The following is a 24001-nucleotide window of genomic DNA, read 5'->3' as shown; positions in this document are numbered from 1 at the left end:
TATGTGAGCATCCACACTTATGGTTAGGGCGACTTTTATCAGGGCTAATATTTATATTTTGATTGGGTCTTTTAACTCATTTGTTTTGACCTAAGGTTTTACTCATTACTAATTAGGTGGCCCAAAGACTCAGTGTCTTATGTTTATTGGCTGATGTTTCTGATTCTGTGTCGGAGCGATCTCGGCTCCGCCCTCATGCAGCATCCTATCCTTTTTGATTGGTCGCTCCTCTACACACCTTTGTGTTTATGAGGGGTTAGCTTGGAGGCTGGATGACAATGGAGTCGGCATTGCTGTGAACACATTTATTGATATATTTAGGAAGTGGGTCTTTTAATGTGTTTAGATACTCGATTGCCCTTTACACAGATGTGTTTCTTGTTTCTATTTGTTTATGTTTTCATTCTTGATATCGTGTCGGAGCGTTTTCGGCTCCACCCTCATACAGCCCCTTCTATCTTTGGATAGGTTGTCCTTCCACACACCCACTTGCTCACGAGGCGTTTGGTTTGAGGTCTGATGGCAGTGAAGCCGTTATTGCTTCGGATATGCTCGTTTAGAAAGTAGGTTTTCAATGCGATCAAAAATTTGATCACACTTCACACAGGCATGTTCTTGGTTTTTATTCATTATATATATATATATATATATGTATATATATTCTTTTTAACATATAAGTGTAGCTGATGTATTGGGAATCCAAGCTATATTTACCATTAGGCTTTTTTTGCACAAATATATTTTTAATAATAGGATCTCACATATTGTTTTATGTCTGGGGAACACATATATATTGCAAAATGGTATTACACAATCTGATCCCTTATTTTGTGATTTGAGATGATACATTTGTTGGGTTTTTGTGGGGAGGCACAAATATATATATTGTTTTATTTTTTAAGTGTATGATTTAAGCATTGTGGTAAACGTTATTCTAAACATTGTGCTTTATTGTTATTTTCCTGTCTAATAATATATTGTCAAACCTCAAATGTATGATGCAAGGGATATTTGTCAATCTTGTCAAGTGCCATTGTATATTGCTGTTACTATGCCAACTAATGAGCAACTATGTCAGCATACACAGATGATACTGTTTAATTATTTAACCTATGAGAGAGTTTGTTACCCTTTATATAGCGAGTGTATTTTAAATGTTTTTATATTAGCCTGAGGAAACAGCTCTTAAGAGGCGTAGTTTTGTTTTAATAAAGAAACTGTTTTTATTTATACACTTGCTGCTGTGGTGGACTTTGTTTTATCACTGTTTGGGATTTTGGAGTGTATCCAGCCCTTTGCCTGTGGAGTTCAGTTAGCTGAGCAGCTGTGAAGTCCCAGTCTGTCTATATTGCACCTGGAGGTGCTCTCTTTCTAGTAAGTGCAATCATACCATATTTTGTTGTCCCTGCCTTTACGTTATTAGGCTATGGTTGTTTGCTCTTTACCCCTATACAGGCATTTTGGGGTCTTTTTCTAAGAAGGTTTGGCCTAACATCACAGTCGGAAACTGGAAACAGGGAGCTGGACTCCTGTGAATCTCCAGCCTGCCTCAATAGCACTATTGGGTGCATCACACTTGTGAGTAGATTTCTTGTTCCATTATTATTATCACTCGTTTTGGTGGTACTAGGCCCATTGTGGCACCTCTGTTTTCCTTTTTACAGATCATTACTTGCCAGGATTTGACCGTCCTTTGACAGAGAGCTTCCTTTTTCCGAATTGTATGAACTTTTTTGTATGCTTTTGTGTTTGCTGTAGTGATATATAATATATGTTTAAGTAGATAGCGCCACCTATGGGATTATTTGTGCTATAGTGCATTTATCTCATATTTTAAGATTCTGGTGAATGTCCTAGTAGAGGGGTCCACAATACATCGTAACCTAAAATCGGCTTACGAATTTCCACAAGTGGTTAGAGAGAAATTGGGCAAAGAATTGGCACTGGGACGGATAGCGGGGTCATTTGGGGAACGGCCGTTCCCAGATCTGGTAGTATCACCTTTGGGGGTAGTGCCCAAAAAGGAGAATGGCAAGTTTAGACTTATACATTACTTGTCATACCCAAAAGGGGCGTCAGTGAATGACGCCATTGACCCTTCGCTAAGCTCCGTACACTATCAGTCCTTTGACGATGCTCTGGCGTTGGTTAGGTCAAAGGACTTGGGAGCGCTGATGGCAAAGCTGGACATAGAATCAGCTTTCAGGCTGCTCCCCCTGCACCCTTCAGCCTTTCATTTGATGGGCATAGTTTGAAGGGGCATACTACGTGGATAGATGTCTACCCATGGAGTGTTCACTGTCGTGCGCTCTGTTTGAAAGTTTCAGGTCATTTCTACTCTGGGTAGTGCAGAAGGCGTCCGGTGGTGGGGCCGTGGCCCACTACCTTGATGATTTCTTACTGGTGGGGAAAGCTGGTTTGGATGAATGTGAGCAATTGATGGAGATCATGCAAGATATGATGGGTAGATTCGGTGTGCCTCTGGCGGGGGACAAAACTCAAGGTCCTTGCACGTATCTTACCTTTCTGGGAATATAAATTGACACAGTGGCAGCCATCTGACTCCCACAGGACAAGGTGGTCTGTCTGTTACAGGTGGTTTGTTCTTTAGCTGCAGCAGATTGCGTGTCCATCATTGCTGGGGCACTTTAATTTTGCCGGTAGGGCTATCCCCATGGGGATGGTATTTAACTGAAACTAAACTAGGCCGGGAGGTGCTCCCAAACACGTGAGCGTGACACAAGAGATGAGAGAGGATCTTAGAGTATGGGAAGAATTTCTAAGGAAATTCAACGGTATATGTTTGTGGAGAGACAACCCCATCTCGAACCAAACACTGCACTTATTCACTGATGCAGCAGGAGGGTTTGGTTATGGGGCATACCTAGATGGTGCATGGAGTTCCACAGAACTGGGTTACCTAAGGCCTGACTAGGAATCTTGCTCTATTTGAGCTCTTCCCGATTATCATAGCCATAGAATTATGGGGGTATAAGATAGCCAACAGGGCAGTTATTTTCTGGTCGGATAATATGAGTGTGGTGTACACCATAAATTGTTTATCCGCATCATCGCCAGTGGTCGTCACATACTTGAGACACCTGGTGTTATGTTGCCTTCAGCTTAACATATGCTTCACTGCAAGGCACGTGCCGGGGGTACAAAATGTAGTTGCAGATGCACTGTCTAGGTTCAAGTGAAATCAGTTTAGGCAGGCAGCTCCCAAGGCAGACAGAACAGGCCTAACCTGTCCATCCTTTCTTTGGCAGATGGCGGAGGCTGGGAAGCTATTATCCCCTTAGTTCGGGCATCTCTGGTGCCTAAGACCTGGAAGACTTATGAGAAACACTGGAAGGGATGGGAAAGTTTTGTCAGGCAGAGGGGGTTCTTAGTTCACCAGGCTACGCAGGTGCACGTGCTTGAATGGTTGGCATACTTGCGCAAAGAGGGTGAGTCTAAATTAGCGGCACAGGGTAGGCTGTCAGCGATAGCGTTCTTCAACAAGACACTTAGTATTGCAGACTTTACTGGATCATTTCTGGTCAGACAGATCCTGAAAGAATGGGGATGGCTGGACCCACGTCCGAAAGATCATAGGCAGCCCATTAAGCTGCTACGTTTACGTGAGCTGGTGGGGCGGTTGCATGTCATATGCTTATCAGAATATGAAGTCTTGTTATTTAGGACGACCTTCTCAATTGCTTTTGCTGGCACCTTGTGGATCAGTGAATTAGTTTTGTCTGCCAAGTCCGGTGGGTCAGGGGGGATCAAATTGGATCACGTTAGGCCTTCAGAGGAAGGGCTGTTATTGTTTGTGCCTAGGTCCAAGATGGATCAGGAGGGAATAGGGGAGTGGATTCCCTTGAGCAGACATGAAATCCCAGAGTGTTACCCAGTTAGGAACATGGAGGCATACTGGAAAGTGAGGCCGGCTGGCTCACAGCAGTTGCTCGTCCATGAGGATGCCACCTCATTGTCTGTATTTCAGTTACGCAAGGTCCTCAATAAGGCGGCGGCCGAGTTGGGGCTAGATCCGTCCAAGATAGCTCTGTATTCATTTAGAATAGGGGCAGCAATGAGTGCAGCCACCAGCGGCTCCTCAAGCTCGGATATAAAGCGGATGGGTGCTGGAAGTTGGGGAGATACAAGATCTATATTCAGCCCTTAAAGGGAGAATAAGGGGGATTGTAAAAAAAAAAACTAAGTATAAAACACATGCTTGAACTGGGTACGTCTCAGAAGTGTTGGTGGGAAAAGAATTTAGTGAGTATGTCTCAGTTTGTTATCCTGCTATTGTAGGCAAGAATTCCCCTCGGGTGCACGTGGATAATAGGGCATTCCTTTATACATTAGGCAGCCATCAGGGCGCTTCATTTACCAGAAGGGCAACAGTTAGGATTACCTGCACCCAGAGCTAACATCCATTGGTTAGGCCACAGGGGTTTATTTTGGGACGAGTTACCAGCTCTTCTCCAGGATGCACACAGGAGATGGGGGCAACTTCACATTATTGTTTTGCATCTAGGGGGAAACGACCTAGGGTCGGTCCTGGCGTTAGACCTCATAAGAAAGAGGGTTTCTGATCTTTGCTGGCTGTGTGCTTGGCTCCAAAGTAGTGTGAAAGTGGGGTGGTCCAATGTGGTTGCATGATTGTGTTGGAAATACACAGAGGGCAGCATACAACTTGAGGAAGAAGGTCAACAGGTAGGTGGGAAGAGTGGTCACTGCATTAATCGGCTTTGTCATAAGGCACGATTCTATAACGACTGACAACAAGGCTCTCTTTCGCCCTGATGGTGTACACCTAGCAGAGTGAATTTTCTATGTTAAAAAAAAAAGTTTCATACATGTTTATGGTTGATAGTTATTTATATAGAGCCTAGTCAGTTGAGGTGGCGACAAGAGTAAGTAGAATCTTTCCACTTGTGGCAGTCGGTCAGGGCCCTGAGATCTGGCAGGGAGAGAGAAGAGTGACGTTCTGAGATGGGGGAGACGACGCTCACTAGGTACCGACCTAGGGGTTACTGCCCCCTACGAATCATAGGCCGAAGGCCTCTACGAGTTTACAACTCTCTCTGCCATTGAGCGCAAGTAACCCGTGCCATGCTGCAGACACCGAATGGGGGCCCTGGTCATCTGGCAGTAGGTGTTAAGTTAGTAATTAGATGCCGCCACCCGTTTAACGAACTTGCTACAAGTTCTAATATTATTGATAAAGAGTGATAAAGGAGTTTATATTAATTAACACGACCGTGACCGGTCTTTCTCCCAAACATTGTGTTTGTGTGTGTTTATTGGTTAAGTTATGGATAGATAACATAAGACGTAATAGGAGGTTTATCTCTTAAGCATTTCCAGGGACAAAAAAATCCAGGGACAGTTTCAGTCCCTGGAAATCAGAGACTGTTGGCAACCATGGGTATCTTGACTTTTTGTCATGGGTCAGCGAGTTATTCTGGGCCTGTACTGGCATTATTTATTTATTATATTTGCGGTCAAAATTTTATCCCTGTTTTAGCTCTTACATTGTTTACAGAGCTGTAAATGAAGACATGAGCAAGGTTAATTCACACTGGGTACAGGCACCAAATGTCTACCGCCACACTACTCTGAATGCACCCAATCCTGTCTGATCTTGCAAGTTAAGCAGAGTCAGGTCCGGTCAGTACCTGGATGGTAGACCGCCTGTGAACACAGAGTGTGGTAGGATTTTTTCTTTGATTTTTTAAAGCAACTATGCATGTGTAATATCTCCTGAAAGTGGCGATATTCATTGAAACAACTGTATCTTACAATTCCTAAAAAAAAAAGTCAGTTTGGAATAAAGATAATTATCTTTTGTAAAGACAGACAGGCAGACAGAGAGGCAGGTAACCTTATCCGCGTATACTTTTTTTCATGGGTCAGCGAGTTATTAAGGGCCTGTACTGGCATTATTTATTTATTACTTTGCGGTCAAAATGTTTACCCCGTTTTAGCTCTTTGTTTACAGAGCTTTCAATGAAAGCATGAGCAATCTCAATTCATGCTGGGTACAAGCACCATATGTCTACCACCACACTACTCTGAATGCACCCATTCCCTTCTGATTTCGGAAGTTAAGCAGTGTCAGGCCCGGTCAGTACCTGGATGGTAGACCCCCTGGGAACACCGGGTGCGTTATGCTTTTTTATTTGATTTTTAAAGTAACTATGCATGCATAATATCTCCTGAAAGTGGCGATATTCATTTAAACAACTGTATCTTGCAATTCGTAAAAAAAAACACATGTCAATTTTGAATAAAGATAATTATCTTTTGTAAAGTCAGGCAGCAAGACAGACATATAGGCAGGTGGCCTTATCCATGTATACTTTTTGTCATGGGTCAGCGAGTTATTCTGGGCCTGTACTGGCATTATTAATTTATTCATTTGCAGTTAAAATGTTAACCCTGTTTTAGTTCTTCCATTGCTTCCAGACTGTGAATGAAGGCATGAGCAAGGTCAATTCACGCTGGGTACAAGCACCAAATTTCTACCGCCACACTATTTTGAATGCACCCGATCCTATCTGATCTTGGATGTCAATCAGGGTCTGGCTCGTTCAGTACTTGGATGGGAGACCACCTGGGAACACCGGTTGCAGTAGGCTTTTTTCTTTGATTTTTTAAAGCAACTATGCAAGCGTAATGTCTCCTGAAAGTGGCGATATTCATTGAAACAACTGTATTTTGCAATTCCTAAAAAAACATGTCAGTTTGGAATAAAGATAATTATCTTTTGTAAAGACCGACAGGCAGGCTAAAAGACAAAGAGGCAGGTAACCTTCTCCGTGTATACTTTTTGTCATGTGTTAGCGAGTTATTCTTACTGGCTCCTAAACTTTAAAACTTTAAAAAAATGGGATTATATCATAGTTGCCAACATTTGAAAAAGAAATTCAGGGACACTTTGCAGCTATCAATTACCTGCATGAACATTTTTACCACACCCTCTGCCCTAAAGTTCCGCCCACTTTGCCAAACCCACATAATTAGCATAATTTAGCTCCGCCTATTTATTATGTAGAGACACACATTACTATAAAGAGGTTCCATATGTCTTAAACACACACATTTAACACTATACAGACGTACGTAGCATTTGCCACACAAACACATAGCACTTTATATATACATATTTATTTTTTTAAAGTAATTTTTATTTATTTATTTCCAAGTACAGTATTATACACAATCAAGAAAGAAAAGAAAAAAAATGCAAATTTAGAGGACAATCACCTCTGTAAAAAAAGAAAAGTTCAGGGGACTTCCGGTGGGAGGGTGTAAAAGAGTGGACGCAAGAGATAGAGCTCCGGAGCATCTGGGTTCTTAAATTGTGTTAAACCCAGGTAAACACCCAAAACAGTGCTGATATCCTTGGCAGGTGATACAAGCACTTGTCCGGACCCTGAACAGCAAGGAATCTGTCATCCGAATCCCCCACCGCAAAAGCAATTAGACAGAGAGAGTGGAGCAGGGCTGCGGTTGCAGCCACAAGAGTTCCTGACAACACGAGACTCAAGGAAGACCCAGCACTTTATAAGAAGCGAGTGGCAAGCACTCACTTACCTAACACAAGTCCGGGCTGCTGAACAGACAGGTCCCCAAGCTCAAAGGGTGAGTCTGGCCACCGGCGGGAAAACCGCCATCTTGCCTTCACTGCCAGAGGCTTGATTAATGCGCAACACATCTACATAGTGTAGTGACGGCCCGGCGTGAATGGAGAGGGCTGGCTTAGATCAGATTGCGGCTCAGGCAACTAAAAGCAGCTTCGTAGAACAACAAACAGAAACAGATGCGCCACATGGCCCAATATTGCAGGTTCCAGAGGATAATATATATGATAAATTAATGCACTCACATATATTAGAGCACCTCAGATGGTGCTAATGACACAGTCTGGGATCTATAACAGTTACCCAGCAGACCGACCTCCCGGACTAATACAGAATCTGTGTAAAGAGATATAAAAACACAAAAGCCTATATGGCCTAGTATTGTTTGGCTGGGGTTATAGCACACCAGTAGGATATAAAGTTTAGACTCACATTTGGTGGAGCATCTCCAGTGATGCTATAGAGGCAGGCTGGGATCAATTCAGTCACCCAACAGACTTAATACCATGGCATACAGGATACAGCAGTCCTCTTTGCTTTTCTATAGGTCAATAAGGTCCTCAAAAAATAACCAAATCTCAGGCAGCAAGTGTTTTGATAAAAGTTAAAATCACTTTAATATAAAATAAGATAATTGCGACGCGTTTCTCAGTCTCAGACTGTTTCCTCAGGCATAATAAAATAGTTTACAAACACTTGCTATATATACCTAACCAAACCAATTACCATAATTGATAACACTTGTTATGGGTGTGATCTATGACATCATTAGTATCCTAGCAACAGATATGCTTTGACAACAAAAATAAAAACAGTTTGTATGTTTTAAAACAACCAATATAAATGCACGTTATAACATGTAATACATGGATTGATCACAGATAGATTTTGACAATAAAAGTAAAAACAATTTGCATGTTTTAAAAAACAACCAGTACAGATATCCATTGTAACTTATGATAGATAGATTAGTCAAAGATGGTCGTTATTTATATTCAATGTGTAGACAGAACATATATAAATTCATAAACAAATCTTAATTGTTTCTAATAGATTTCTTGTTTTACTACTTCTTTTTAATAGCAGACAGGTCCTAACTGGCATTATCCCATTGCAATCCCTGATTAGAGAAGTAGTACACTTTTGTTTATCATTCCCATTCATTTGTTATGCGTTGTATTTAAGCCGTAGGTTATCAGACATCTAGAATTGATGCACACATGACTAGCGGTTTTGCAATGAGATCTATTCCTACTGGGGAGTGAATCAAATAAAAACAAGCTCTCAATTTGTTTAAAAATAACGATCACTTACTTTATTTCAGACGCCATTTGGACTTCTGAATGGCGTACGTGTGAGGCTTATGCGCATGTCATTAGCATTACCATAGGTACCATGAGACCTATTCGGCTCAACTCTGAGCGCAAGTGAGAACTGTTGTGTGATAGGATGTTATGATCCTATTAGCGGGAGTGACTATTGGCTATGAGCAATCGCGGGGCGTGGGTTAGCCCGATAGCTCTGTTAACCTGTCAGTGTCTATAACGCTATAAAGTGAGCGTGTCTAACTACATTGACATATATCGTAGTCATGGAGCATTAATCTACCTACAATTGCTAGCCTTAAAAATAATATTGTTATAATAAAAAATAATAATAATAAATAATAAATAATAAAAATAATGATAATGATAATAAAATAAAAAATATATAAAAATAGCAGCTTTGCATCATAGTTAACACCTACATACGTTAAAAACCATACAAAAGAACAACCCTTTAATCAGAGAAACAGCGGTGTGATAAATCTAAAGTTAAAGACAGCTGACAGGCTGCTGTTGTTTGGCTGCATGACACAAAAGTTGGGGGCATCAGAGCTCAGGCATAAGGGACATATCCAAGTGACACAAGTTGGTCCTGTTCAAATAAAGCATATAGGAGAATTAAACTGACAAGAATAGACTTTCTGAGGGTCACGCTCAGTGTTCCTGGAGACACTAACAATCTCAGAGAGATTCTGCTACCATTCTCTTGACTCTATTAGCTAAGACTCTGCATAGTATTAAAAGCGCACCCTAGAGAGATGCAGGGCTAGAGGCCACGAGTCCATACCCCCCTCACCCACCAAATATTAATTTCCATAGGGAGTCTGGATAGACTATAACTCTGTAGCCTTGAGATCATTTCATAACCCTGGCAACCTGTAGCTAGATATACACAATAGAAGAATACATCTGAGGGGCACCTGGAACTGTTTACAAATATTACTAACTGGAGATCACGGTTGAGTGGCGCCTACATCTGCATGCAAAAATATTACAACTCATACGTGAAAAAAACAGCCACCATGGCGAATAGACTGAAGAATGCAGAAAAAAAAAAGAACCAAATGGAGACGCCACAGACTCCACTAAGTCCTGAAGACACGCCAAACACCAATTTTGGAGACATGCACCCGATTGTTTCCCAGATATCTGCCTTGTTTTTGCCAAAGATAGATCAACTTCGAACAGGGATGGACTCACTTACAGCAGAAGTTAAGTCATTCAATGGCAGGATGAATCAGGTGGAACAAAAGGTTGCAGAAGGAGAAACTCGTCACAGGGAAGCTGAAACTAATATACAATCGCTGCAACAGCAGACTGAACGGCTGTGGGCAAAGATTGATGACTTGGAGAACAGGTCGAGAAGAAACAACCTAAGAATAGTGGGGATACCAGAGTCCCTTCCCGGGGCACAACTGGTGGAATTTGCAGAAACCACCATGCCAACCCTGCTACATATTCCTTGATCATGTATACCATGTACAGTAGAAAGAGCCCACAGAGTTGGGGACCTGAAAAGTCAAGGAGGAAATAATCAACAACCACGGCAGGTCATGGTAAAATATCTCAATTTCAAGACAAAGATTCTCATACTGCAAGCGTATAGGAAGATCTCTTCCCTGGAGTATGAAGGAAAAAAAATATACCTATTTCAAGACTACTCTGCGGCTGTGGCAGCTAGGAGAAAAGTATTATCACCTTACTGCAAGCAACTCATCGAGCAGGGGAGAACAGCAGCCCTACTGTACCCAGCAAGACTTCGACTTCATACTACAAATGGACCCCTGTTCTTTGATTCACCATTGCAACTCAAACTACACCTGAGGAGGGAGAATGAACAACAGCCAACAGCAGATCAGGAAAACTCACCTTCTACTTTGTGAACCTGAAGATCAACAACAAGGCTATGAAACAAAGCACTACAAAGAACTTACAGACTTAGTTATGTGAAGCTATATCCTTTACAAGTGAGGGGGGGGGGGCTGTTCTTCTTCTTGGAAGAAACTTTGTGTGTGATTAAATTGTGGGGGGGAAGGGAAAAGTTATTGTTTACTGTTCTGTTTATTTACTGTCTTCTCTGAGAGTAGGTTTAGTATACTTAGCCTCGAGGTGCTGCCCCAGGGGACCAGAAGGAGAGATCTTGGTGACGTCATATGTAAGTAAATCAAGCACACTCTGACAAACCAGAGGAGTCATCCACATCACAATTTACATTCTTACACTGATATATAGAGACTAGACCGCACACTGTCCACCTATAACATAATAGAATGAGGATAGTCACATGGAACGTGGGGGGGATTACATCGCCAATTAAAAGAAAGGCGATCCTAAGACAGCTCAACAATAGGAAAACAGACATAGCGATACTTGAAGAGACACATCTCTCACAAGCAGAACACCAGAAACTGAGACAAAGCTGGGTAGGCGAGGTAATATACACTCCATATGAGGGTAAACGAGCAAGGGGAGTGGCAATGCTATTCCGGAAAGGCCTGGACTACAATATCTTACAGATAGTGACAGACGCGGAGGGATGATATCTGGTAGTTAAACTGCAATTAGGCACACATCACTTGATACTATGTGGAATATACGGTCCCCATTCGGGAAAGAAAAGTTCAGAGCATAATACAAGGTGAAAATAAGAGCAGTACAACACATTATATCTATGGGTTAATAATTTTCAGCAAGTTTAAGTTCACTCTTATGGTAATTCGATGGCTAACTTTGAAGAGATACACTTTATCATGGAAGAAAAGAAAAGAGCAAATTCAGCCAGATAGCCACTATTCAGAACTAATAACTTAAAAAACATACAGCCAGATTACAAATTTTGCGTTATGAGTGAAAAAACATTGTTATGACCCATAACAATGCATTTTCCCTATCGCCGCTATTACAAGTCTTGCAGGTATAGGTGTACTGCACACTTTATTGGCCGTCACGCAACGTCAGTACAGCACTTTAAAAAAAGTCCTTTTTCAATGGGACTTCCATAGAGCCGGTATTACGAGTTTTGCTGTGAGACCAAAAAGTTAGCGGTACACCCTATACCGACAAGATCCGTACCACCATCTAAAGTCAGTAGTTATGAGTTTTACGTTACAAAGCTGTACCATAAAACTCATAACTAAACTGCTACAAAGTACACTAACACCCATAAACTACCTATTAACCCCTAAACCGAGGCCCTTCTGCATCGAAAATAAAATAAAATTATTAGCCCCTAATCTGCTGCTCTGGACATCGCCACCTATTAAAAAATGTATTAACCCCTATTCTGCCGCTCCCCGACATCGTCGCCACTATAATAAAATTATTAAACCTTAAACCGCCGCCCTCCTGCATCAAAACACTATTTAAATATAATTAACCCCTAATCTGCTGTCCGTCCACTCCACCGCCATAATAAACCTATTAACCCCTAAAACGTAACCCTAACACCCCCTAACTTAAATATAATTAAAATAAATCTAAATAAAACCTACTATTAATAACTAACTAATTCCTTTTTACAACTAAATACTTACCTGAAAAATAAACCCTAAGCTAGCTACAATATAACTAATAGTTACATTGTAGCTATCTTAGGTTTTATTTTTATTTCACAGGTAAGTTTGTATTTATTTTAACTAGGTAGACTAGTTAGTAAATAGTTATTAACTATTTACTAGCTACCTAGTTAAAATAAATACAAATGTACCTGTAAAATAAAACCTAACCTGCCTTACACTAAAACCTAACATTACAATAAAATTAAATAAATTAAATTAACAAAATACAATTATCTAAAGTACAAAAAATAATAAACACTAAATTACACGAAATAAAAATGAAATTATCAAAAATAAAAACTAATTACTCCTAATCTAATAGCCCTATCAAAATAAAAAAGCCCCCCCAAAATAAAAAACCCTAGCCTACACTAAACTGCCAATGGCCCTTAAAAGGGCCTTTTGCGGGGCATTGGCCCAAAGAAATCTGCTCTTTTACCTGTAAAAAAAATGCAAACAACCCCCAGCAGTAAAACCCACCACCCACACAACTAAACCCCCCAAATAAAATCCTAGCTAAATAAACCTAAGCTCCCCATTGCCCTGAAAAGGGCATTTGGATGGGCATTGCCCTTAAAAGGGCATCTAGCTCTTTTACATTGCCCAAAACCCTAAGCTAAAAATAAAACCCACCCAATAAACCCTTAAAAAAACCTAACACTAACCCCCGACGATCCACTTACAGTTTTTGAAGACCGGACATCCATCCTCATCCAGGCGGCGAAGTCCTCATCCAAGCGGGCAGAAGTCCTCATCAAAGCCGGCAGAAGTCTTCATCCAAGCGGGCAGAAGTCTTCATCCAGACGGCATCTTCTATCTTCATCCATCCAGCGTGGAGCGGGTCCATCTTCAAGACATCCGACGCAGAGCATCCTCTTCTTCCGATGGCTGTTGAAGAATGAAGTTTCCCTTTAAATGACGTCATCCAAGATGGCGTCCCTTACATTCCGATTGGCTGATAGAATTCTATCAGCCAATAGGAATTAAGGGGGGGGGGGAATCCTATTGGCTGTTGCAATCAGCCAATAGGATTGAGCTCACATTCTATTGACTTATTGGAATAGCCAATAGAATGCAAGCTCAATCCTATTGGCTGATTGGATCAGCCAATAGGATAAAAGCTGAAACCTATTGGCTGATTGCAACAGCCAATAGGATTTTTTCCCCCTTAATTCCTATTGGCTGATAGAATTCTATTAGCCAATCAGAATGTAAGGGACGCCATCTTGGATGACGTAATTTAAAGGGAAACTTCATTCTTCAACAGCCATCAGAAGAAGAGGATGCTCCGTGCCGGATGTCTTGAAGATGGACCCGCTCTGCGTTGGATGGATGAAGATAGAAGATGCCGTCTGGATGAAGACTTCTGCCAGCTTGGATGAGGACTTCTGCCTGCTTGGATGAGGACTTCGCCTCCTGGATGAGGATGGATGTCTGGTCTTCAAAAACTGTAAGTGGATCGTCGGGGGTTAATGTTAGGTTTTGTTATGGGTTTATTGGGTGGGTTGCCGAAGTCTCCAGTAGATCCGGCGAGGGATTATTGTGCCTTCCGTTATAGGCTGGCTCACCTTTGGGTGCTTTTAAGACATGTTTTGGCATTGTTAGAGGATCCTAGTCCTAGTGGGTAGAGGGATCCGAGGCCTTAGAAGCTGGATGGCAAAATGGATATGACGTTAGGGGATGAAGCCAATCTTCATTTTTGTTTTCTTTATGTTTTCGGTTCAATTTCTGAGCTTGGGTGAATGAGACCATTATGGCTGGCCCGGTTGTCATCTTCATTCGCCTTGGGCGTTCACCCGAAGGTTGCTGCCTTTCTTTTTATTTGTGATCCGGATGGATGTGTTTAATTTGATTTTTCTTAAGCTCAGATCTGTTAGTTTTCATTTGCATAAATGTTCTTTTACTGAAACCGATACTTGTGACTAGTGGTTGCGTGGGCACTCCCTTGGGAGTTGCGCACTTGTTGAATATTAGAATTTTCATTTTCTAATTCATTTATCGCTCCCTTGGGACAAATTTTCTTGGCCTGAGGTTTATATACAACTTCTCCGGACGGAGGGTTGGGCATACCAATCTAACGCCTAGATTTAGAGTTTTGCGGTAGCCGTCAAAAGCAGCATTAAGGGCTCCTAACGCTGCTTTTGGCCGCCCGCTGGTATTTAGAGTCAGCCAGGAAAGGGTCTAACGCTCACTTTCAAGCCACGACTTTTCCATACCGCAGATCCCCTTACGCCAATTGCGTATCCTATCTTTTCAATGGGATCTTCCTAACGCCGGTATTTAGAGTCTTGGCTGAAGTGAGCAGTAGACCCTCTACCGACAAGACTCCAGCCGCAAACAAAAGTCAGTAGTTAAGAGCTTTATGGGCTAATGCCGGTTTATAAAGCTCTGTGCTCTAAAGTACACGAACACCCATAAACTACCTATGTACCCCTAAACCAAGGTCCCCCCACATCGCCGCCACTATAATAATTTTTTTAACCCCTAAACTGCCGACCGCACACCGCCGCCACCTACATTATCCCTATGAACCCCTAATCTGCTGCCCCTAACACCGCCGACCCCTATATTATATTTATTAACCCCTAATCTGCCCCCCCAACGTCGCCGCTACCTTACCTACACTTATTAACCCCTAATCTGCCGACCGGACCTCGCCGCTTCTCTAATAAAGTTATTAACCCCTAAACCACTGCACTCCCGCCTCGCAAACCCTATAATAAATAGTATTAACCCCTAATCTGCCCTCCCTAACATCGCTGCCACCTAACTTCAAGTATTAACCCCTAATCTGCCGACCGGACCTCGCCGCTACTCTAATAAATGTATTAACCCCTAAAGCTAAATCTAACCCTAACACCCCCTAAATTAAATATAATTTTAATCTAACGAAATAAATTAAATCTTATTAACTAAAGTATTCCTATTTAAAACTAAATACTTACCTGTAAAATAAACCCTAATATAGCTACAATATAACGAAAAATTATATTGTAGCTATTTTAGGATTTATATTTATTTTACAGGCAACTTTGTATTTATTTTAACTAGGTACAATAGCTATTAAATAGTTATTTACTATTTAATAGATACCTAGTTAAAATAATTACAAAATTACATGTAAAATAAATCCTAACCTAAGTTACAATTAAACCTAACACTACACTATAATGAAATAAATTAAATAAATTACCTACAATTACCTACAATTAACTAAACTAAACTAAATTACAAAAAATAAAAAAAGATTACAAGAATTTTAAGCTAATTACACCTACTCTAAGCCCCCTAATAAAATAACAAAGCCCCCCAAAATAAAAAAAATTCCCTACCCTATCTAAATTACAAAAGTTAACAGCTCTATTACCAGCCCTTAAAAGGGCTTTTTGTGGGGCATGCCCCAAAGTAATCAGCTCTTTTGCCGGTAAAAAAGCCACAATACCACCCCCAACATTAAAACCCACCACCCACATACCCCTATTCTAACCCAAAATCCCCTTAAATAAACCTAACACTACCCCCCTGAAGATCTCCCTACCTTGAGTCGTCTTCACTCAGCCGAGCACCGATGGACCAAAAGAAGACATCCGGAGCGGCAGAAGTCTTCATCCTATCCGGGCAGAAGAGGACATCTGGACCGGCAGACATCTTTATCCAAGCGGCATCTTCTATTTTCAGCCATCCGACGAGGAGCGGCTCCATCTTCAAGACCTCCGGCGCGGAACATCCTCTTCCTACCGACGACTACCGACGAATGAAGTGCTAACTACTCAGGTGTAGCATGCAATATTTTTTAATAGACAATTCCTCTAAAAAGAATCCCCAGTCTGTGTTGCATAGCACCTTGAACAAGGATGACCAACTTCCTAACACATGGAGGTTGCAGGTCAATATTTTAGAAGCCTTAAAGGGACACTGAACCCAATTTTTTTTCTTTTGTTATTCAGATAGAGCATGCGATTTTAAGCAACTTTGTAATTTACTCCTATTATCAATTTTTCTTCGTTCTCTTGCAATCTTTATTTGAAAAAGAAAGAATCTAAGCTTTTTTTTTTGTTTCAGACTCTAGACAGCACTTTTTTATTGGTGGATGAATTTATCCACGAATCAGCAAGAACAACCCAGGTTGTTCACCAAAAATGGGCCGGCATCTAAACTTACATTCTTGCATTTCAAATAAAGATACCAAGAGAATTAAGAAAATTTGATAACAGCAGTAAATTAGAAAGTTGTTTAAAATTGCATGCTCTATCTGAATCACAAAAGAAAAAATTTGGGTTCAGTGTCCCTTTACGGGCCGCATATAAATGTATGGTTATTAAACACACAAATAATAATATACTTCTTATAAATGTTCAGCGACACAGGGGATTTCGGTAAGGTTGCAGGGAACCATATCTTCTATTCCTAATTTAGGGCTCGTTTCCATTGATTCGTAATTTGGTTTGGGTGCACTCGCAAACCGTTAAATAAGCTGTCAGAAGCAATATCGTTCACCAATTGCTTCCAACGGCCTGTTATAACTCAATTTTGTCAAACCAGAACACATTATTGTGTCCCATACAAAGTATCAGAAGCCGCTAATCTTTAAATGATACTCGGTTTCCAATGCCCGCACAAACCGTTAATACACTGTAGGAGGCTGCCGATACAGTAACAAAAATTACACCCAGCTCAACTAGGTGTAAAACAGGAAAAAGGTTCTCTTTGAGACCTTTTTCCCATTGAAATCAAAACCCCTCTATCCTCCATCCCCCCCACATAGCAATTTATAATAAATCTATTAACCCTCCATGCCCCCACAATGCCATATCACAAAGTATCTATTTAAACTATTAAATCCTAATCCGCCATGCCCTCACAACGCAATCTAGCTATTTAAACTATTAACCCTTAATCCACCATGCCCCCACAACGCAAATAACTAATCACTAAGCCCCCTAACCTAACACCCTCTAAATTAACCCCATTATATAAATTAAAATAATCCTAAATTACAATTAAAATAATAAATCCTAAATTACAATTAAAATAAAAAACCTAACATTACTTTAAAAAAAATAATATTACATTTAAATTAATCTATAATTACAAAAAATAAAAAAGTCTAACATTACATAAAATAGTAAACCAAATGATCAAAAATAAAAAAATAAAACTAATCCCTAAGGCCTAGATTTGGAGTTTGGCGGTAGCCGTGAAAACCAGCGTTAGAGGCTCCTAACGCTGGTTTTAGGCTACCGCCGGTATTTGGAGTCACTCAAAATAGGGTCTAACGCTCACTTTCCAGCCGCGACTTTTCCATACCGCAGATCCCCTTACGTAAATTGCGTATCCTATCTTTTCAATGGGATTTTTCTAACTCCGGTATTTAGAGTCGTTTCTGAAGTGAGCGTTAGACATCTAACGACAAAACTCCAGCCGCAGGAAAAAAGTCAGTAGTTAAGAGCTTTCTGGCTAACGCCGGTTTATAAAGCTCTTAACTACTGTGCTCTAAAGTACACTAACACCCATAAACTACCTATGTACCCCTAAACCGAGGTCCCCCCACATCGCCGACACTCGAAAAAATTTTTTTAACCCCTAATCTGCCGACCGCCACCTACGTTATACTTATGTACCCCTAATCTGCTGCCCCTAACACCGCCGACCCCTATATTATATTTATTAACCCCTAATCTGCCCTCCCTAACATCACCGACACCTAACTTCAATTATTAACCCCTAATCTGCCGACCGCAAAGCGCCGCCACCTACGTTATCCTTATGTACCCCTAATCTGCTGCCCCTAACACCGCCGAACCATATATTATATTTATTAACCCCTAATCTGCCCCCCTCAACGTCGCCTCCACCTGCCTACACTTATTAACCCCTAATCTGCCGAGCGGACCTGAGGTAAATTTGTAATTATTTTAACTATTTTAGCTATTAAATAGTTCTTAACTATTTAATAGCTATTGTACCTGGTTAAAATAAATACAAAGTTACCTGTAAAATAAATATAAATCCTAAAATAGCTATAATATAATTATAATTTATACTGTAGCTATATTAGGATTTATTTTACAGGTAAGTATTTAGCTTTAAATAGGAATAATTTATTTAATAAGAGTTAATTAATTTCGTTAGATTTAAATTATATTTAATTTAGGGGGTGTTAGTATTAGGGTTAGACTTAGCTTTAGGGGTTAATACATTTATTAGAATAGCGGCGAGATTCGGTCGGCAGATTAGGGGTTAATAATTGAAGTTAGGTGTCGGCGATGTTAGGGAGGGCAGATTAGGGGTTAATACTATTTATGATAGGGTTAGTGAGGCGGATTAGGGGTTAATAACTTTATTATAGTAGCGCTCAGGTCCGCTCGGCAGATTAGGGGTTAATAAGTGTAGGCAGGTGGAGGCGACGTTGTGGGGGGCAGATTAGGGGTTAATAAATATAATATAGGGGTCGGCGATGTTAGGGCAGCAGATTAGGGGTACATAGGGATAATGTAAGTAGCGGCGGTTTACGGAGCGGCAGATTAGGGGTTAAAAATAATATGCAGGGGTCAGCGATAGCGGGGGCGGCAGATTAGGGGTTAATAAGTGTAAGGTTAGGGGTGTTTAGACTCGGGGTACATGTTAGAGTGTTAAGTGCAGACGTCGGAAGGGTTACCGCATAGCAAACAATGGGGCTGCGTTAGGAGCTGAACGCGGCTTTTTTGCAGGTGTTAGGTTTTTTTTCAGCTCAAACAGCCCCATTGTTTCCTATGGGGGAATCGTGCACGAGCACGTTTTTGAGGCTGGCCGCGTCCGTAAGCAACTCTGGTATCGAGAGTTGAAGCTGCGTAAAAAATGCTCTACGCCCCTTTTTTGGAGCCTAACGCAGCCTTTATGTGGACTCTCGATACCAGAGTTATTTTTATGGTGCGGCCAGAAAAACGCGGGCGTTAGATTTTCGGCTCGTTACCGACAAAACTCCAAATCTAGGCGTAAGAAAATAAGAAAGCCCCCCAAAATAAAAACACCCCTAATCTAATACTAAACTACCAATAGCCCTTAAAAGCCCTTTTCAGCCATCCGACGAGGAGCGGCTCCATCTTCAAGACCTCCGGCGCGGAACATCCTCTTCCTACCGACGACTACCGACGAATGAAGTGCTAACTACTCAGGTGTAGCATGCAATATTTTTTAATAGACAATTCCTCTAAAAAGAATCCCCAGTCTGTGTTGCATAGCACCTTGAACAAGGATGACCAACTTCCTAACACATGGAGGTTGCAGGTCAATATTTTAGAAGCCTTAAAGGGACACTGAACCCAATTTTTTTTCTTTTGTTATTCGGATAGAGCATGCGATTTTAAGCAACTTTGTAATTTACTCCTATTATCAATTTTTCTTCGTTCTCTTGCAATCTTTATTTGAAAAAGAAAGAATCTAAGCTTTTTTTTTGTTTCAGTCTCTGGACAGCACTTTTTTATTGATGGATGAATTTATCCACCAATCAGCAAGAACAACCCAGGTTGTTCACCAAAAATGGGCCGGCATCTAAACTTACATTCTTGCATTTCAAATAAAGATACCAAGAGAATTAAGAAAATTTGATAACAGCAGTAAATTAGAAAGTTGTTTAAAATTGCATGCTCTATCTGAATCACAAAAGAAAAAATTTGGGTTCAGTGTCCCTTTAAGGGCCGCATATAAATGTATGGTTATTAAACACACAAATAATAATATACTTCTTATAAATGTTCAGCGACACAGGGGATTTCGGTAAGGTTGCAGGGAACCATATCTTATATTCCCAATTTAGGGCTCGTTTCCATTAAGCCGTAATTTGGTTTGGGTGCACTCGCAAACCGTTAAATAAGCTGTAGGAGGCTGCCGATACAGTAACAAAAATTACACCCAGCTCAACTAGGTGTAAAACAGGAAAAAGGTTCTCTTTGAGACTTTTTTTCCCATTGAAATCAAAACCCCTCTATCCTCCATCCCCCCCACATCGCAATTTATAATAAATCTATTAACCCACCATGCCCCCACAATGCCATATCACAAAGTATCTATTTAAACTATTAAATCCTAATCCGCCATGCCCTCACAACGCAATCTAGCTATTTAAACTATTAACCCTTAATCCACCATGCCCCCACAACGCAAATAACTAATCACTAAGCCCCCTAACCTAACACCCTCTAAATTAACCCCATTATATAAATTAAAATAATCCTAAATTACAATTAAAATAATAAATCCTAAATTACAATTAAAATAAAAAACCTAACATTACTTTAAAAAAAATAATATTACATTTAAATTAATCTATAATTACAAAAAATAAAAAAGTCTAACATTACATAAAATAGTAAACCAAATGATCAAAAATAAAAAAATAAGACTAATCCCTAAGAAAATAAGAAAGCACCCCAAAATAAAAACACCCCTAATCTAATACTAAACTACCAATAGCCCTTAAAAGGGCCTTTTGTAGGACATTGCCCTAAGTAAAACAGCTCTTTTACCTTTAAAAAAAACTAAGTTCCCCCTAACAGTAAAACCCCCCAAAATAAAAAAACCTAACACTAAAAAATCCTAAACTACCCATTGCCCCTAAAGGGACATTTGTATGGGCATTGCCCTTAAAAGGGCATTCGGCTCTTTTACTGCCCTTAAAAGGGCATTCAGCTCTTTTACCGCCCATTAAATCCCTAATCTAAAAAATAAAAAAAATACAAAAATTAAAAATAAAGCCTAAGTCTAACCCCCAGATAGGTACTCACGGTTCCTGAAGTCCGGCGGTGAAGTCTTCTTCCAAGCGTCGACCTCTTCTATCTTCATCCAGGACCGAGGAACTGAAGACCGGCAACCACGGAACTGAAGACCGGTGACTGTGGAGCCAAGGAGCGTGGAGGATCCTCTTCGTATGATCACCGCCATACACTGAATATTGAATGCAAGATACGCGTTTAAATATGGCGTACCTTGCATTCCTATTGGCTGAAATTCAAATCAGCCAATTGGATGAGAGCTACTGAAATCCTATTGGCTGATTATAACAGCCAATTGGATTTCAGTAGCTCTCCTCCTTTTGTCTGATTTGAATTTGAAGAATCAAATCAGCCAATAGGAATGCAAGGTATGCTATATTTAACCGCGTAACTTGCATTCAATTTCAATATTCAGTGTACGTCAGTGATTGTACGAAGAAGATCCTCCACGCTCCTTGGCTCCGCGGTCGCCGGTCTTCAGTTCCTTGGTCGCCGGTCTTCAGTTCCTCAGTCGCTGGTCTTCAGTTCCGCAGTCCTGGATGAAGATAGACGAGGTCGCCGCTTGGAAGGAGACTTCACCGCCGGACTTCAGGAAGCGTGAGTACTTATCTGGGGGATAGACTTAGTTTAAAAAAAAAAAAAAAAATTTAGATTAGGGATTTAATGGGTGGTAAAAGAGCTGAATGCCCTTTTAAGGGCAGTAAAAGAGCTGAATGCCATTTTAAGGCCAATGCCCATACAAATGCCCCTTTAGGGGCAATGGGTAGTTTAGGATTTTTTAGTGTTAGGCTTTTTTTATTTTGGGGAGTTTGGTGGGTGGGGGGTTTTACTGTTAGGGGGGACTTAGTTTTTTTAAAGGTAAAAGAGCTGTTTAACTTAGGGCAATGCCCTACAAAAGGCCCTTTTAAGGGCTATTGGTAGTTTAGTATTAGATTAGGGGTGTTTTTATTTTGGGGGGCTTTTTTATTTTATAGGGATTATGTTTCATTTTTTTATTTTTGATAATTTGGTTTATTATTTTATGCAATGTTGGACTTTTTTTTAAATTATAGATTAATTTAAACTAATTTTTATTTTATTTTTAAAGTAATGTTAGGATTTTTTCATTTTAATTGTAATTTAGGATTTATTATTTTAATTATAATTTAGGATTATTTTAATTTAAATAGCTAGATTGCGTTGTGGGGCATGGCAAATTAGGGGTTAATAGTTTAAATAGCTAGATTGTGTTCTGGGGCATGGTGGATTAGGGGTTAATCGTTTAAATAGATACTTTGCGATATGGGGCATGGCGGATTAGGGGTTAATAGTTTAAATAGATACTTTGCGATATGGGGGTTTGCGTATCAGGGGTTGAGAGGTAGATATTGTGCATGCGTTAGGTGTTTTATTTTTTATTTTAACAGCGAGCAACCATGAAAATATACACGCTGCACTTGTATGCGGTGTTGTATATGCGATCGAGTGTAGTGTAAGGTCGGGTTACCATAGTAACCTATTAATGTTTTAGAAATCCTGCATCGGGTGGAAGCGTTAACACTATGCTAACTTACACCTACACGAAAAGAGTAACTGCAATGGAAACCTGGTAATAAAATGGAGCCGTAAATTATTTTTAGCTGTTGGCCGTTTAGGTAGCTTACGGCTCAATTTTTTTTTTTTTTATAAATAATGTTTTTATTGAGTTTTAAACAATACATAGAGTAATAAGCACCAAGGCCTAGATTTAGAGTTTGGCGGTAGCCGTCAAAACCAGCGTTAGAGGCTCCTAACGCTGGTTTTAGGCTACCTCCGGTATTTGGAGTCAGTCAGGAAAGGGTCTAACGCTCACTTTCCAGCCGCGACTTTTCCATACCGCAGATCCCCTTACGTCAATTTAGTATCCTATCTTTTCAATGGGATCTTTCTAACTCCGGTATTTAGAGTCGTGTCTGAAGTGAGCGTTAGAAATCTAACGACAAAACTCCAGCCGCAGAAAAAAGTCAGTAGTTAAGAGCTTTCTGGGCTAACGCCGGTTTATAAAGCTCTTAACTACTGTGCTCTAAAGTACACTAACACCCATAAATTACCTATGTACCCCTAAACCGAGGCCCCCCACATCGCCGCCACTCTATAAAAATTTTTTAACCCCTAATCTTCCGCTCCGTACACTGCCGCCAACTACGTTATCCCTATGTACCCCTAATCTGCTGCCCCTAACACCGCCGACCCCTATATTATATTTATTAACCCCTAATCTGCCCCCCTCAATGTCACCTCCACCTGCCTACACTTATTAACCCCTAATCTGCACCGCTACTATAATAAAGTTATTAACCCCTAATCCGCCTCACTCCCGCCTCAATAACCCTATAATAAATAGTATTAACCCCTAATCTGCCCTCCCTAACATCACCGACACCTAACTTCAAGTATTAACCCCTAATCTGCCGATCGGAGCTCACCGCTACTCTAATACATTTTTTAACCCCTAAAGCTAATTTTATTCTAACGAAATAAATTAACTCTTATTAAATAAATTATTCCTATTTAAATCTAAATACTTACCTGTAAAATAAACCCTAATATAGCTACAACATAAATTATAATTATATTGTAGCTATTTTAGGATTTATATTTATTTTACAGGCAACTTTGCATTTATTTTAACCAGGTACAATAGCTATTAAATAGTTAAGAACTATTTAATAGCTAAAATAGTTAAAATAATTACAAAATTACCTGTAAAATAA

At 40.3% G+C, this 24001-nt stretch overlaps 3 pseudogenes; all 3 read left to right on the top strand.

Annotated features, from left to right (window-relative positions):
- The first annotated feature begins 5591 nt into the window (after positions 1–5591).
- On the top strand, positions 5592–5710 carry LOC128661803 (uncharacterized; annotated as a pseudogene).
- A 337-nt stretch (positions 5711–6047) lies between these two features.
- LOC128661804 (uncharacterized) lies at positions 6048–6166 on the top strand (annotated as a pseudogene).
- Positions 6167–6513: 347 nt separating this feature from the next.
- Positions 6514–6632, top strand: LOC128661808 (uncharacterized; annotated as a pseudogene).
- The last annotated feature ends 17369 nt before the right edge of the window (positions 6633–24001 follow it).

This window comes from Bombina bombina, chromosome 5, assembly GCF_027579735.1.
Source record: "Bombina bombina isolate aBomBom1 chromosome 5, aBomBom1.pri, whole genome shotgun sequence".
Lineage (NCBI taxonomy): Eukaryota > Metazoa > Chordata > Amphibia > Anura > Bombinatoridae > Bombina > Bombina bombina.
Note: the sequence above shows the minus strand (reverse complement) of the source record. Positions and strands in the feature narration are given on the sequence as shown.